The sequence below is a fragment of the Gallinula chloropus genome, assembly GCF_964237585.1.
Source record: "Gallinula chloropus genome assembly, chromosome: 5".
Taxonomy (NCBI): domain Eukaryota; kingdom Metazoa; phylum Chordata; class Aves; order Gruiformes; family Rallidae; genus Gallinula; species Gallinula chloropus.
The window spans coordinates 63,369,158-63,385,019 of record NC_140090.1 but is presented as its reverse complement, the minus strand read 5'-3'; positions in this window follow the sequence as shown (position 1 = coordinate 63,385,019).

Below are 15,862 nucleotides of genomic sequence, written 5' to 3'. Positions count from 1 at the left end.
GTCTGGGCCCTCAGCATTAGCTTTCATGCTAATTCACTAAGACCTCAGTGTGCTTCTTGTCCTATCTGGGATCTTCTGCTAATGTAGCTAACATTGATTAGGTGCACATAGTTTACACTCTTGCCTGCTCCCCCGGAGGTGTGACGTCTGCATGCATATATAGTTTTGTGGTGGAGTGTTTTTGTCTTGGTAGGCAGCTTTGAGAAACATTTGAGAAGCCACCAGCTTCTTGTGAAAAACAATAGTGTCAAGATATGACTTGGAGTCATACCTCAAGTAGTTAATGACCATAGCTGTTTGGAATATTTTTTTAATATATATATTTTTTTATATATATATAACAGGTACAACAAATCAAGAGACAGAAATGTTTGGATGATTTTTTGTTTGTTCATCCTGAGTTGGTCTTGGTAGGTACTGTAAGACCAGTACTTTCATCTTTAAACCATTCCTTGGGTTGCAGCAGCTTTTTTTGGCACATAAAAATGGTGGCCTTGACTATTTTCTTTACTCGCCTTGATCTGAAGCTTAATTAAGTGTCATTTGGCAACTGCTAAGCAGTATGAGACGTTGCACTATCTTTCTTACCAGCAGATGGCTTTGCAGTTAACATATAGGACACTGGCTTTGTAGTTCCTTTGTTATTCCACCCTTTAAAATGTAAGGCTTTGGAATTAAAACGTTGGTTTGATTTATTTACTGGTGGTTTTAATTTTTTTTTTTTTGGGGGGGGGGGTGGAGGATTGTTCTAGGTCCACTTATATGCACTGGTCATAGAAAATTCTGTTCAAGATAGCTGAGGAAATACTCAATGAATAAATATGGATGCACACAACTGCGGAGTTCTGGCTTTGAGACTCTGAGTTTAAATGTGTATTCATTCCTTAACTGGCATCAAATGCTTTCTTCCCTCTTTCTTCGCCCTCTGGAAGCCAACTGGCACCTGGAGAAACTGACTCCAGCAGGGCATTGTGATGTTATGAATAGCTAAGTTTTTCAGAAGGCTAACTTAATTAGTCTCTCCAGGTGAAGAAAAATTTGTCATGGTGAAATAAAACATGATTGAGGGCCTAGAGGTCTGTGCATTGTCTCATCTCAAAATTCTGAATGAATATTTATATGCCAGAGACAAAAAACAGTGGGAAAAAGCAGATCGTCTGACTTGCTTTCAACTACTTCTTTCTTTTTTAAATTGTTACAATTTTTTTTTTCCAATTTCAATACACTGTTGGCATTAATACTTTGTTGAGAATTGTTTTGTCATGTTGGTAATTATTTAGCAGTACTTTTGTACTGATTGTGCAACTAGATAGATTAATGTAGCGCAACATAATCAAAGGAGTTCCATCAAACTTTTCTCCTTTGACCAAACACACGTTAGAATGTTATCATTGCACAGAAGACTTACACTCTGATACCTTAATATGATAAATGTAGGAGCTGCTGAATTTGAGAAGTTACAAATTCCTCGTTACAGTTGTCTTTCTGTTAGTTTTGCATTTTGTAGATGTTGACTTATTCCCCCATCTTTTAGTAGATAGTAAATTTGCCTTTAAATGGGGATTAGGAAATGCAACGGTGGGTTGTATTTAGACAATGTGATTTGGCTGGAAAGGTTGTAAAATGAGAGAGAAGATAAAATAAACATTTTGGAGATACTTTAAATTAAACATTTTGTTATATGATTCATGTTTTGTAAACAGCCTGAAGTTTAGCGGGGAGGGGAAAACGCCCAAAGAATAATTGGGCTCAGAGTCACATTTTTTCGCTTTCTGTCTGCACTTTGTTTTATTTTGCTTTTCTGTTTTGTCTCTTCTCCTCCCTTTGTTGATTGTTCAGAACAATCTAATTTTGATTTTTGGTACAAGTACTTGATGGAGTAATTTGTTACTTGTACAGCTCTATTGTGTTTCCTTCATCCTTGGTTCAAACCTGTCCTCTGACTCTGGTCACAAACACTAGATCACCCTACTGGGAAATGGGTGGTGTCAGCCCTTAAATGATGTCTGTTGCTGAGTACAGTTTTATGGTGGAATGCTTTTCCCTTTGTTTCCTAAATTTCCTGTGAAACGCTAAAACGGTGACCTTGCTCCATCCACCAGCTGCACCCTTTGCTCCATGATGATGATCTGTAACTGCTGCAATTATTGCCTATTTTGTTGCACTCTGGTATGGCCAGATTGTGACAGTTTGAGGTTACCTTTCTCCCTTCGTAAGATACTACTTACAATGATTTGGGTTAGTGGTATGGTGAAAGGTTCTTGGTCAGATGACGTGGTAGGAAAACACAGTATTGGCCCAAACGCCCCGTTCTGTGGGTGCAGAACCTCCTATTGTAGTATATAAGTGGGAAAGTGATGTGTCATCGAAGGGTTTTATAAACACCCTGTGGTGATTGGGTTTTTTTTGTGTCAGGGTGCTGTACGGTGTTAGGTCAAATCAGACCAGGGAGTTCTGGCATGCAGCACGTTCCTGTTTGAAGTAGTAGTGATCTGATACACAGGCCCGTGGAGCCATAGATGCTAGCGTTTATCTAAACAAACCTCACACTAGCAGCAAAACAGAGTGGGAACACAACAACACAGAGTGGAGCAAAGCAGAATAGAAACTAAAACTTGTAGCAAGTCACTTGTCCCCTCTATCAGTTTTCCTCTGGAGAAGGTGATAAAAGAGAATTGGGAATACTCCCTATCACTCTGAAAGAAAGCTGGAACAGATGACTGTCCTTTCTCTTGTAATTCAAGTTCTTGACACAACCTTGTATCCATGCTTTTGTTCAACAGACCCAGTTTGATGACGTCAGTGCATTCTTCACAGCAGGAAAAAAAATCAAACAAACCGAGCATTTCCTTAGACTGGAAAAGCAAATTGGCTGGATGCCTGGTGGCTCCCACAGCCAATCACTATAACCTTACCATAAATGTAGATGTGTTTCTATCTTAGGGATGATTATTGACTTTATTTTAGCCATGGGACCATCCTGTCCCAGTCCTCTGTGCATGCCTGCACTCTACCAGTGAGTGCTGAGATCCTGAATGTTGCATTATTTCACAAATATTTTGCACATTATATATGGACTCACTTAAATTTTGACTTTGTGACTTGATGTACTGTAAATGCTTCTCTTTTAAATGATTTGCTGAGCTCTGTCTCCATTTAGAACTTGCAGCAGACAGCTTCAGCTGTTGGCTGGTGCTCTTTCCTCTTTTCAGGCTAGTTGCTCTTAGTTGATTTTTGAGCATGGTATTACTAAGACTATTGCAAAGCTTGGTGCACAGCAAACACTGTCAAGTGTGTGTAACGTGAACTGTAAAATCTCTTGAGATAATATGCTGGGGAGGCTAGATGTTCTCCAGAGATGAGTGAGGAAGTGTTCAAACCTTTTCCCTTTGGGCACTGCCAGGATAGAGCACAGCTGATTTAGTCTGTTAATATTATTATTTTCCTTGTGAATTAAATCCAAGGCTGAATCCTTCTACTGAGGATGAGAGAGAAAAGGTCTGTACAGAAATGTCTGGAGTTAAAAGGTAGATGTGTACAAAAAGAGGTCTTTAGTTCTGCCTTTAACTTTGAACTGAAGGTGGCAGTAACAGGCACACCAGGTGGCTTTGTTTCCGATGTTAAGTGACACCCAAACAGCCACCCTTCATCGAAAAAATGTTTTCTTAATAATTTTAAAGTTAATTAAAAAAAATTTTATTAAAGGTGGTGGTGGGGAGAAGCTAAAGGAAGCTTTTTAAAAAAACTTAGCATACTGTAGTTGATAAGAATTTCTGAAACTGTAAGAAATATTATGTCTTTTGGAATTTAATTTCACTGGTTTGCTTTGCTCTGTCATGATCATCTTTCTGGGATATTGCCTAACAAGTGAGATTAGCACGCTTGGATAAAGCAATGTCTCGGCTGAGACTCCAAAATCTCTTGGGATTTTCTGGATATCACTTAACCTTTGAAATTCTTTGGGGGGGGGCGACAGTAATTTGAAAAGTTTTATCCCTCCCACTAACGTCTCAGATCAGTTCAGCATCGTCTGCGACATCAAACATTCTTCAGATCGAGAACAGGATGCAGTGATCTCACTGTGTCCTGGGCACTGCCGTACACTTTTAACCAGGGCTTGTGTTTCGGGTAGATGATCAAGAGCTAAATTCTGGTAGAGAGGGGCTGTTGTGGTAGGAGCAAGGTTTGGAGGTGGTTCAGCTGCCACTGTTCCCTGCATTCACCTACTCACCCACTTCTAACGCATCTGCACAAAGAAAGAGGCCTGGGTAGCTCATGCAGTGACAGGAGTGAGTCATTTCTCTGTTCAGCTGCACAGCCTGTTGCATAGTCAAGCTTTTATGAACATGAAGCAAATGAGATGAGAATGTAGCACAGGCTAATTTATATTTCTATCAAAAAGCAGTTGATTGTTTTCTGTCGGTGGTTCTCATCAGCAATTAAATGAAGCTGTGCATCTCCAGGGGTGATCATAACAAGAAGGAATACACTAACGTTTGCTGTCTGAAGCAGCCTGTTAAGTTCCCAGATAAGATGTTAGTGGCATTTTTCATCTGAATCACTTCTCAAATACTTCTTTGAAGCCAAGTATTTCAGAAGAGGCATCCTTTCCACATTGTGTGGTGGCTGTGTCTCCTGCTGTCAGCCAGCTCAGCCTGTCTCTCACACAGGAACAGAAGACCAGATGGGGAAATGCAGAGGCATGACCATCAGAACGTACGATTCTGGTTCCCTGGGATGGGCAGAAGAGCCTGGTGCCAGCACAAGCCATGGCTTTAACAGTCACAGATTTCCCATGCATTTCTGCTAGCTTGGGGGTGCTCAGAAACCCCCTCATGTCTGGAGGCAGACTGCTGAGAGGAGAGCAGTTCCTTACTGTGAAAAAGTAAGAGGGGCTGGCATCCCTTTGCTGTAATAATGTAAAGAAATTGCCTTACCTTTTTGAGGTAGAGGTTTTGGACCTAGTTTTCAGATCTCATTGAAAAAGGGGCCTAGCCCTGATGTATGGCAGACCCCAGAGCATCTCAGCTTGGTGCAGGGAAGGGACACTGCTATGTGGATTTTACTCCTTTTTCTCCCAGCTACTGTTCCACTATTTCTGAGCGATCTGATACAAAACCCACGTGTTTCCTTTTCAGAGAGCCTACCTGAAAACCAGGATCTGACAAAAACAAGTCTACAGATGAATAACTATAAATTATTAAAATAAAGCTAATAGGGAAGGTTTAGCCCTCATAAGAACAGTAGCTTGTATTGTGTAAGCAGAAAAAACAGATGTTAACCCTTTTTCCTAAGTGTGGTTGTTCCCTGTTCCCTCCAGCCCATTTTTCTGAGAAGGCCTGGCCCTTGGCAGTGCAAGTGGTGCTGAGTTTTTAATACTATAAAATACTATCATAACACTATTTTATCTGAATATGATCCAGAAAGGGGACATGTTTATGTTGAAGACCTGCTAATTGCATCATTTTCTCCTTTAATTAAACAATGTGTTCATGCTGTGTTACACGGACTAATCAGAGTGCAGAGGAAAGATTTATGTTATGTTGAAGAGGTCTGAGTATTTGACCTCATAAGTGAATTCCCAGAGCCAGCTAAATACAATGCAGTAAGTAACAGGCTTTAATTAGTAAGCTGAAAGAGTTTTGCGTAGTTCTGGTATCCTGATGTGGAAACAATCCAGGCATTTTCCTTGGGCAACAGTGTTTTGCAGCAGTGAAAGGAGTTACTGCACCTATTCAAGAAGTTACTAGCAAGGAACTGAAAGAAAGAGAAACCTGTTGCGTGCCTCTAGGAGTGGCAACATGGTAGAAACCATACCTCTGAGCCAGATAGACAAAACCTTGTCTTTTATGTAGTGCTGTTAGTGACTTACCAGAAGAACGGAAGATGAATCATCAGTATTTAGCATTGTCTGCCTGTAGGTACTTGGCATATTCTCAGAGTCCTGAAAACCGCAATGAAACCAGTTGGTCTTCTGTCTGTGCAACAGAGAACTGTGTGCAGTGACAGCTTAACTGCCGGTCCCTACGGGCACACTATATGTGTGGCTGCAGTGCATGATCAGTGATCTTACCCTGGTTAAGAAATTAATTGAAAAGCAGTTGAGGTTGGAGAGATTGGCAGATTAGGCCAGGGTTCTGACAATTTTCATCCGCCACAAGGCTAGTGCTAATCTTGCCATTGATTCCAGTGGGACAACAATTGGTCTTGAAACGGGCTGGAATGAGCAAAGATTTTGCAGAATTCTGTGTTTTTCCTTATTTCTGATGGATGCTTACATTTGTTTCAGAAATGTGTGTCAAAGTCAATCTTACAGTCGTAAGAAAATGGAATATTCTTTGGTTCAATAGGGAATTTGAGCAAATGGTTAAAAATGGGCATGTAAAAACACGTTTAGTGGAACAGAAAAAAAATCCCTCATTTGGCTGGAAAATGTTGGTACACTTTCAGAAAACCAAACAAACTCTCAAATAAAAATAGTATGTTATCTCATACTTTTCCATAGTTAATATGACTGTAAGAAAGAGGAAGAAACTGCCTTACTTAACTAAGATGCATTTGCAAAGCAAAGACAAAAAACCTTCCTACCTCAATCTTGGGGTGAGACCTGAGCATCGTCTGGGAAGGGGTTTATAAACTGAATGTGCTAGAACATACGTAGTATCTGTGTGCAAAGTTCCTTCTAAGTGACCAACCATCATCAGCTGTCAGTCTCCTGGACCACTAGAGTAGATAACAGTCTTCCAGCAGCAGCAGCAGCCAGATATATGCAGGAAGGCATGACAGAGGCAAGTTGAAACTGCATACAAGGCAAGGGAGAACACCAGCAAAGTCCTGTTCTTCCTGCAACCTGCAGTGATTTAAGCACCGCTTTTCCACGTGTGTTTGTCTGTGCCTAGTTTTCATCAACCAAAATGACACTCAGCGAAAGCACAATGGATGGGGAGTACAGATCCTTTTACACAGGTCAGAGATGCAGAGTTTTCTCAAGGCTTCATATTAAAAGCAGGATTCTGCTGAAGAGGACTCTGTTTTATCTTAGATCTGTAACATAGATTGTAGCAAGTTATATAAACACATACAGGCACACTTGATCTGTGATATTTTTCTGTAACTTATGTTATTGCTCAGATCACTGATGAAGGCATTGATGTGCATAGCCAATGATGGGTAGGGATGGTCCCACAGAATTGCATACACTCAGCAGCGATTTCCCTGTGCTGATGTGCTGTGAGACTTCAGCTAGGTGGTTCTCGTGGTACTATGAATAGGTTGATTCTGCATTCACCTTGTTTTTAATTATTTTATGTTTTAGAAAGCTTTAGAGGGCTTTTACAACTAAGTTTGGAATATTTCTTAAAAGCTTGACAAGAAGTCATTTTTATAAGACCTTATGCATCAGCATTTATTATGTTACCTTTTATTTTTTCATTATGTGGCTTGTATATTGGCAGCTGTAAGAGTGGTGAGTTCATCTGGCAAGTTTGCAATTAGCTACTTCGTGCCATTGCCTGCTTGAAGTTGTTAAACTGCCTTTCTTCCTGTTTTGGGAAAACCCCTTAAGCACTTTTAAAGACTAACAAAAAAACCCCTTAGTTGTTCTGGAGATGCTTTGGCCTGTTCTCTGTAACACCTGGATGGATGCAGATTATCCAAACCTGCTGCACTGTGCATGCCCAACTTTACTGTTGGCTCTTTTCACACCCTCCTTCAGTGGTGTTGAAATAGAAAGTACCAAACAGCTTTGCAGTCCTTTGAACCAACATCTGACTTTTTCCTGATACAGAAAACGAGCATGTATTAAATACACTGCGTTTACCACATTGGTTTTGACAGTTCCATATAGCAGCATGTGTTTCCACGTAACAGCATGCCAATTCCTTTTTCTCTTAAGGGTGTGTTTTGTTTTGGTTTTTTTTTCTCTTAAGGTAGTTTTTAAGTATGTGTTCATTTTAGTCATATAGGTTGTTGTAGATTTCCCTTTTTGTTTTGGGTTTTTTTTTTTTTTACTTCTGCTTATTGCCATATAATGCTATTTCCTACAGTGTAACACAGTGGTTATCGTAGAGGTTTTAAAAGAGAGTTCAGCTGTGCTCTTGGAAGATAAATTTGTTTATAGGTTGAGTGGCTCCTATAGAAGACAAACAAGGAAGTTGCATCAGGGCTGTGTCTCCTTGTCGTGCCCAGCAGCGACACCTAACTGCTCCCAGAGTGCTGAGCCCAGGTGCCAGGGGAAGAGCTGGAGGCCAGGACTGGGACGTCTGGAGGGTTAGGCACCTTCTTATTGACATTTGGTGTGAGAGGGACTCCACAGTTTGTCATCATGCGGAGCACATGGGTGAAGAAACTGTATTGGTTTCAAAAAGTGAAACTTGTCACTACAGAGAATTATTAAATATGATAGTGAAAGAAATTGCCCTGTAAATGTCCTTGCTGTTTGCTGGCACTTGAGGAATTATCTGATTTCTCATAATATGCAAACTCATCTTGAAACCTTTCTTTTGGTGAGAAAATAATAAGGCAAGTGGTGGGAATGTGGTGTCCTTGTTGCTGTCAGTCTGGGAATACATTGGTTGGGGAGCTCAGAAGTTATTGTGGAGGATGGACCTCTGCTCTGCCTGCCCCGTGCACACACTGTGCAGGTCGGACTTCTGTAAGAGTACAGGGTTTGTTTTTCAGTTACATGGTGGGAAGATTCCATTTACATTTTGACGAATATAGATGGCATGTTACTGGACAGGATCTGATAATCATCTGGGGGAATCTGTTCTCTCTGAGCTCCTAGGAGATGTGCCAGTGTAACATTGTTGTGAAGCCTTGTCGACAGTGTCATTTAGGAGAGATGTGTCTGCATAAACTGAAGAAGCTACCCTGGTGTTGCTAAGAGTACGCACAGTGGGGCAGAACTCAGCCCTGGCCAGTGGCTTGAAGGCTTATCCAGGATTTCTGGTGGATTTGCAGACCTTGGTCTAAAGACAGTGTTCCTCTGACTATGCTTCTAATATATTTGATGTTCTCATTCTAACACTGGGCATGTCTACGCCAGCTGGAGTGTGAGCTATGGGTGCTGCCTTGCAGACAAAATGCTTATTTCCACAAAAAATTATGGAGGGCAGTCTATCTACCAAACCATGTGTTTACAATAGGCAAATTTATGGAGAAAAAAATCTGTCTGTTTCTAGTATGCATGAAGATGTAGGTACAAACTACTGTCTCAATAAATCCTTATGCTGCTCATGCGGAAGCAGAACGGCTTGGGGGGGCGGGGGGGGGGGTGTGGAAATGATCATAGGCGTTCCATTTCTTTCCTAAGCATCAGCTATCAGGAAACCTCAGAGACAGGATACTGAGCTAGATGTATATCAGCCTGACCCAGCGGGGCTCATTCTCATCTTCTATTTATTTATCTATGAAGGATGGAGAGGGAGCTATTAGCTCATGTTTACTTTAAGTATGTTACTTTGATTTTGAATGAGAGATAACTTTAACATTTACTTAACGTTACCCATGGAGAAAGAAACCTTGTCAAGAAGATTAAGGAAGGTTGTGAATTTACATGCTTCAGCACCCCACTCACAAGGCTCAGGAGGCAAATACTGTACCCTCTGGCTCTTGAACAGCACTGTAAAAACTATTTTCCAAACTTTGTAGGTTGAAAACTGCCGTATTTGAGAATGATTAGAACCATTTTGTCTTAGTTGTTGGAGACAGACCAGTGCAAGAGCCTGACAATCACAGAGAAAACTAGTCTATGGGTCTGACAGCTTATATGGTTGATCTGACACTTTACAGATGCATACTGTGTGACAGCTGCAATGAATCAGGTTATTAGAGGGACTTTCTGCTCCCTAAAGCTTATTTATTCCTGCCTTCCCCAAATGGGGGGTGTGGGGAAGTGTAAAGCCTATCAATGAGATAGAGGAGAGGGCCTGAAGCCAGACAAACCAAAACATTTAGAGATTCTGCTAATGCTACTAAGATGAAAGGAATCCCCAACTAAAAAGAAGCCAGAGACATATTTAGCAGAGCCTCATTCCCAAGCAGCCCATTGGATGTAGGCAGGAAAGTCTCCACGCATGTCAGAGTAGTTTTCCCTTATAAAGTAATGGCTTGTAATGAGTAAAGAGATTACTGTATTCCCAGTTTTCTATAGCAGTTGCAAGAAGCCTGGAGCTTTTACCTTCCTTTACCAAAAATGTGTGGCATCTGTGAAATTGTGCGTGGCCTCTGAGCTGGCATTCTTCAGGCTAGCTGAAGGCCATTTCCTAGCTGCAGTGGTTCTACAGCTCTTGCTGCTGTGGAGTCCCAAGCACATTTTCTGTCCATATAGCAATCTGTACAAGTTACTGAAAACCAAAGAACTTGACGAACATGCAGCTAAGAGTTCCCACTGATAACTTGAAAGATGCTTGAAGTCAATAGGGAAGTTCCCAGTGTGCATGGGAGCATTGCTGGTATCATAATAAAGAGAGTGGGGAAAAGGATATGAAAGAGGCAAAATAATTTTTTTTTCTGATTTTTCTTTCTCAGGTCATGTTCTAAGCACACTCTTGTGATGAGAACTGCAAAAAGGTTTAGTGTGGGCAGAGATGTTCTCAGGAGAAGTCCAATAAAAGCCATAGTTTTTGGCTACATGCTGTGCAAATTGTGCTGTGGTGGTTTGCTGAACAAATTAGTGGGATAAGTACTAGAAGATAGGAAGAAGAAAGTGGTATGGGAGTGGCCTCCAGATGAGAAGCTAAACTACTTTCAGGGGTGTTGTGCTCTTTTTCTTCCAAAAAATTATATATGTAGTTGGGCTAAGCTGGTACATGTCCATAGAGGGAAGAGTAAGAAGTTGGATCCCCAGCTTTAAGGGTTGGTTCTCAGAAAATTTGTTCTGTTCAGCTCTCTTTAGGTTCTTATTCCTGTACTTATTCTAGGCATGTTCTCTCCTTCCCCCAACCCTTCATGGTAATGACCTATGTTGCTGAGAAGAAAGGTGTAACCTACTAAGGTAATTTTTTCCCCATGTGTTTTTATCGGTAGTAATATCTGTGTGATCATAGCTTGGGCATGGAAGCACAAAAAAGAAAATAAATACTTACATTCTATACTGTCCCTCGAGACAGACTGACCTAACTTCCTTACATAGTTCACCTGTTTGCCTTCCTTCCTTCCTGACCCGGGACCTTCCATAACGTAACGCCCCAGAGACGAGCTGCCTGCTGGCTCTCCATTGTGGGCTGGAGGCATGGTTGTGCAGTGTCTCTGCATTTTGCTGTGCTGCTCCTGTGTATCCATCACTACTGCTGAGTCTCTGGGTTTCCTTCTCCCTTCTAGTCAGCATCGCCCTGTCTCTAACCAATATCCTGCATGTGGTAGGTCCCTCTAGGCAATGGTGTTTCCTCTTTATTGCCCTATCAACAACTGCCTGCTCTTAAAGAGACTGTCTCACCCATATCTTTTTCATGAGCACCCTGAAAGCTGAGGTTCCTACATTTTTGGTGCCCATGACAGAGAAGGTTATGTGTGATCCCCAACCAAATAACTATTCCTTGTAGCAGCCAAGGAGCTTCTGCTGCCATTATTGCCAACACCTGTAATTGTGGTATACCCCAGGCAAAGTTTACAGGAACTATGATGAAGTTTAACAGACATACAAAAATGTCTGTAGTTTCTGTGTGCCCATTGCCTTCTATAACATCCACAGAGACCTCTTGTAGAAAATTGTTGCCTTTATTTCTAGATATGCTAAGGTGCAGCGTGACTGGTGTACCAGTTGTACTAAAGGGTTGCTTACTCCACTTTGTAATCTCATGTGGGTTTTATCTGCTAGAGCATCATCACCAGTAAGCTCTTTTTGGAGCATGAACTTCTTCTCATTAAGGTGAAGAGTTTGTATTCCTTTGGATCTTTGTCCCAGTCTTGGTATTTCCACGGAGTAGTAGTAGATGAAGCTTCTGGAAACCTTGCACTATGTTTCCTCCCATCCAGGAAGTAATTGATGTTTGTATCAAAATCAGACATGATACTGTGCTGAAAAGTTCTGATGTGTGAAATTCTCCTTCCCCTTGACCTGAATTCCCTGATCTAATACCACACATTCTATGTGAGGTATGTAATTCTTCTCAGCTGTGTTTTTGAGTGTTGTTTGAAAACAAAGACTTTGTTTTGGCTGTCCTTATAATGTCAGTGGGAGCTATGCAAAAAGGGATCTGTTTATATCCTCTCTTGTAGGTTGCTTACCCTAGTGGGGTTTTTTCTTTTTTTTTCTCTTTTTTCATGTCTCTTATCTTTTGCTCAAAGGTTGGAAATAATACGTAGCTTCTGCAGGGCTCATGTTCCAACACTTGATAGCTTCTGTTTCTGACCCTCAAAGGCAGCTACATTCCTTAAAAGTTCCTTTCCTTAAAAGTTAAATTCCTTTTGGCCTTCAGTACATAATTCTGCCTATCTGATGTCTCTAATCATGGCTTAATCCTTATAATCTCTGCATCAGGAAAACTCCCACTGTGGTTGTATGGGAGATTTTCTTGCATTAAGACTACTCAGGCAGCAAACAGTCTGGAAGCAAACACGTTATGTCCCTCCCCATTGTAACAAGATTCACAAAACAAGGATCTCGCTTGAATTCTCACATTTTCTTGGCAGAGCAGTTTTGAATTTGTACTGGTTTAGTATTGGAGTTTAGAGATGCTGATTTCTGGTCTTCAGTACAAACTTAATGATAAAATATTGTTGACTATGGAAGAGCTGCTTTGCTTGAATCAGCCTGTCCAGAGAGCAGCTGGCAACAGCTGTAAAAATCCAGTCCTGTGCTGAAAATAACTTGAACAGTGAGAACCCTTGCTTTATTTGCTAAAAATATGTTCAGTGGAAAAGCTAGAGGAGGGTTATAAAATTTAACAACTTTATTATGAACAATTTGGGATGAGTTGACAGCAATCCAGACTTGTGGCCATCAGTGGGTTAGCACTGGGGCAGAGCTGGCCCAGAGGTCCTAGAGTTTTGAAAATAAGCTGACAGAGAAAAGAAAGGGTTCTAACCCATCATGATCCAGAGGGGATCATAACAATCCTTTAACAGAACGTTTTTCCAACCATCAAAGACTTCACCATGAACCCTGTACAACAGCAGGTACTTTTTTCACTACCCTTAAGCCTATGGGCAATATTGAGCACACAAGGAAAACACAGAGCTCTTATAGCAAAATTCAGCAACTATTTAGCTTGCCACAAGTATATTCATTGCTTTCCTAAATTTTTTTTAATGAAAGCAAAGTGTTTCTTTAAAAAAGACTTCCCTATTATAAATGACTGCTCTTGCCATTTATCTCTTTGCCTCTTGGATGTTACGGTGGAGGCCTGGACCTTTCTTGTTTGAACACATGCTCCTCCTGCCAAAGGGTGTCTATTGTGGGTGCATTCTGTCTCTGTAGTTCAGCAGCTCTCCTGAAGTTTTAAAGTGTTTATCTTACACAGCTGAAAGTCTCCTCCTGTTTCATGAGCTCTACACTGGAATGCAGTGGAAGAGACCCAGGGCCTGTGGCCACCCAGATTAGAGGTTTTTGTAATAAGGTCCCTATATGGTTTTGTTAGAGATTTTAGCTCTGTCTCTGACTGTCTCTGCTCCTTGTTTGGGAGGCTGGTGGGAGGAGAAGAGCTGAAGGGGCTATATAACCTCAGAGCTTTCAGATATAGAGTGCACCATCCCAGAACAGCTATCCCCAGCCAAGCGCTGTCAGGGTAAGTGGCACTGAACCAATAGCATGATTTACAGATTCCTGGAGGACTTCAATTAAAGAATGTCAAATGGAAGCTATTTGGGAGGATGTACTGCCGTGCTGTAGTTTGCTTAAGCAAGCGTAGTTGTTAGAACTGAATTGATAAAATGTTTATAGTATCTATACTGAGCTGTCTTTATTTTCTAGCACTTCTGAAAAGGAAATAAAAGTTCTACCTGGTGAGTTTGCTGATTCCACCAGCACCTCCAGCAGTAGCATGAAGACAGTCTGTGTAATGCCATGGCTGGAATTATAGATATTTTAATACTGAAATGAACCCGTGTGACCCTGCAGTGTTAGTTTTGTGCAGGACAGAGTTTCTGAAGGGCTTGAATTTGCACATTGTGTAGTAGCATTTCTCAGCAGGTTTGCTACAGTGCTGTTAACTCAGTGTAACATGACATGAGTGTTTTGGGGAAAGGGAATGTGAGAAGACCTGGAAGCATGCAGAACAGCAGTGTTTTATAGGATGTGTGTATATTTGTCCTTGTCTCTCCATGTATAAAACTACTGTAAAATATCAAACATTTTGATAGTGAGCAGGATACACACAGTACTTTTTGTGGGGCTGGAGTTCTCTTTGTAGCTTGTTGTGGAGATTGGCGAGGTGATTGGTTATCTTTAGACATAAAGCAGATAGAAGAAAGCCTAAATACTGTCTTGATTTCCTGGGAGAAAAGTTTCCTTTCTTCCACAGTGCTGAGTGACATTTGGTGCTGGAAGTTGTTAGTGTTGCATGCCATAGCAGTCCTGAGCTGTACCTCACTGGCTGGCAGCAGATAGTCCTGTCTGAAATCAGTCCGCTTTGATTTTTCAACTTTTTGTGCTGTATTACTAAATATGGTTTTCATTTAGAGTCCACTAAGCTCAGAAATGTAGCCTTCCCTACCCCCTTCTTTCCCCTCCCCCAAGTGATTTTTGGCATTGCATTAACAGCATGGGTTTGAGCAAACCCCCTGACCTTGAACTCTGTTCCAAAAACAGATGGTTGGAAAGCCTATTTCCTAATTAGGAAATGGTTTGTCCAAACCAGTCTGTTCATTCATGTTAGATAACAATTGTACTCCATTCAGTAAATGTTTGAATATAAAGACCCTGTTTTCTCAGGAGTTTAATAAATTAAAAAATTGTAACTTACTTTCCTTTCCTAATAATAATGATAAAATATCTGGAGAACCTCAAGCTAGGATTTCCCTGTCCTTGCCTTCTCCTGGGAGCTGTGCCCAAGCCCCCCCCCCCCCAGGAGCAGGGCTGCAGCTGTGTCTCAGGGCTGGATAGCTGGGGAGAGACAGAGGATCTCACATGAAGGATTTAGGAGAAATGTCCATGCTTGTTGCATCCCGTGAAAAGGCTAAACACGTTGTGGGCTGCTTTGCCCATTGGCCATGGCTCTTGCTGATCCCATTCCCACTTTGTCCTGTGCTTCCAGTTTTCCTGTGGCAGAAGGTTTTGGAGGCTGTGTGCTGAGCCAGCTGGTCTGTGGATGACAGCTGTCTCCTTTAGCTGCTAACACACTGCAATTTGTAGAACTCTGCGTGGAAGCCCAGGCTCAGAGCTAGCCAAGTGATTCCCTACCACGCTATAAATTGCAAGCAAAGAGTTGTTCTTAGCCCTGGTATTCAGTTCTTCTATCTGTAATTGACTTTAATACAAAGCCTTCACAGAATTTTTATTACCCATATTATCTTCCTGTTGCCAGAGGAGCAAAACAGTTTATTTCTACTGAGACAAGGAGACAACATAAATTACTCTGCCACTCTACAAATGTATTTTATTAGCTCCTTTGAAATTATGATAAACCATACACTATGGCCTGTTTTTAAATGCATACTGTCCCTGCCTTCATTTTAAAGGCAGGATATTTATTTTTTCTGAGTGACTTGTGGAGGTGGGAAAAGCTGCTTTTTTTTTTGTGTGTGTGGCCTTTTTTTGTTTTTTCTTCCCCCCCCCCCTGTTTAATTGGGAATGTTTCTGCTCTTTTAGAAGGTTAAGAGTAAATTAACTGGCCGTCTTGACCCAGTTGGGTAAATACAAGGAAAACACCACTGGTACTTGGCTAGCATTTGATGTGGTTAGTCTTTGGGAAACATACAACTA